Genomic DNA, 2,078 nt, shown 5'->3' on the forward strand with positions numbered 1-2,078 from the left:
TAGACATTCCAACTTTGATAACTAAAATTGTTCTTGGGATTTGAATTTCTCCTTCTAATAGGACTCTCTGGCCTTCAACCAACTATTCTCCTCTTCCATCTCCTCGCACCTAACTAGTACATCCTTATGCTTTGCCTTCTAAGCTGAGACATACGAGTTAAAAATTGATAATACTAAATTTAAATTATCAGTTGTTCCCCTTTTCTTTGATTGATAACACCTTTTATTGTTTAGAATCACAAGCACCAGGGTTTATCATGACATGAGACGAGCTCACTAGAAAGTTCTTTCAGAAGTTTTTTTCCCTATTAGTAAAGTGGTTAAACTAAGAAGAGAAATTGTTGTCTTTGAAGGGGAAAGTTTTCATGAAGCTTGGGAACATTTTAAAACATTAATTCAGAAATGTCCGCACCACAGATTCCCTGAGTTGATGCGACTGCAAGTGTTTTATAATAAGTTGGATGCAAATGAAATATTCGGATTAGACGGAGTAGTTGGAGTAGCTCTTATGAACAAGACGTACGAGGATGTGTATGGAATCATTGAGAACATGGAATTGAACTCCTGTCAATAGCCAATTGAACGAGTTACATATGGCCAAAAAACTGCTACGGTAAAAGCTATTCAAGAGGATGACAAGTATCAATATTTAGTGGATAGACTTAAATGCATCGAATATGCAAACAATGCACCGTCTATGGGAGGAGGAGACAAATTGCTCTTCCACTACATTAATAGTCCTGCTGAGGATGTGAATTATATCAAAAATAGGAGTGGAAATCCTTATCACATACCTATAATCTCGGCTAGAGAGATTACCCGAATCTGAGATGGGGAGAAAATCAAAGAGGAGGTAATAGTTCGAATCAAGCTAAAAATACTAACTATCAACCTCCTTATTCATAGAAGCCCCAGGACAAGGTCAACCCATATGACCATATTGCATGTGGTCAATGTCTGGATAGGATCAAAGGAGAAAAACAATCAATGAGAACGGATGTAAAGTAGGTGTAGTCTGAGTGCACCAACTCAATGAGAATATTGACTAAACTTGAGGATCAAATGAGCCAATCGATGAGCATAATGGGTGACATCAAAAGAAAAATTGGCACCGATATTCCCATCAATACAAAAAAAAATCCTCGAAGGAAAGGTAAGGAGCACGTGAAAGCAATAGCTCACCGATCAGGCAAAGTACTGAGTTGTAACATCCCGAATTAGGGCTTAGTCAGAACAATGGTTTCGGGACCACAAATCTGACCTAAGAAAATTTATTTTTTTTTATATTTTTGTGGCCTAAAATTTCACAGAATGATTTCGTGAAACTTTCGTTCGAAAATTTCGACGTTTGGGCACTCAATTTGGTCAAAAGGACTACATTGTAAAAACTGCAAAAGTTGAGTTCTACATGTTAGAGGTCTCTAATTGTTATGAAATTTTAAATGGGAGGTACTTAAATGGTAATTAGACCATTGTATAATTTTTGGACAAAAATGGCCTTGGTTGGGTAAATTTTGAAAGAATAGTAAAATGGCATTTTGGTCATTTAGGGGTAAAATGAATTAAAAGATAAATTTTAAAACCCAAATGTGTCCCTTTCTTCTTGCTTCAGCCGAATGTGCCAAGAGCAGCCATGGTTAGGGTTTGCCCAAGCTTCCAAGCTCAATAGTAAGTGATTTCGAGCTCCGTTTTTAACGCTCTATGCATTTTTGAAGTCCCGGTAACATGTTCTAGCTATTTCTACCATTTATTTGAGCTACGGTTTGTGTTTAAAAACTTTCCCATGAATGATATGCATGTATTTTGATGTTTAATGGTAGAATATGAAGTCTCGGTGTGTAATAATCGACTTTTACTAAGCGGTTTTTGATGAAAATGTCTGAAAGGACCGTTTTATAAAAATTATAAAATTGGTCATAAAAGGGTGATTTAGTGGAAATTAGGGGCTATCATAGTTATGAAAATGATTTGGCTATGCTTGAAATGCAAGGAAATTGAATAAAAATCATTTTACGAGTATTAGGGCAAAAGTGAAAATATGTAAAAGTTTAGGGGTCAAAATGCAATTTTGAAAAATA

General features: G+C 35.8%; 1 pseudogene; it reads right to left on the reverse strand.

The window, feature by feature from the left end:
• Nucleotides 1-322: 322 nt before the first annotated feature.
• LOC121206683 (uncharacterized) lies at nt 323-420 on the reverse strand (annotated as a pseudogene).
• Between the last annotated feature and the right edge of the window lie 1,658 nt (nt 421-2,078).

Source organism: Gossypium hirsutum, chromosome A01 (genome assembly GCF_007990345.1).
Source record: "Gossypium hirsutum isolate 1008001.06 chromosome A01, Gossypium_hirsutum_v2.1, whole genome shotgun sequence".
Classification (NCBI taxonomy): Eukaryota; Viridiplantae; Streptophyta; class Magnoliopsida; order Malvales; family Malvaceae; genus Gossypium; species Gossypium hirsutum.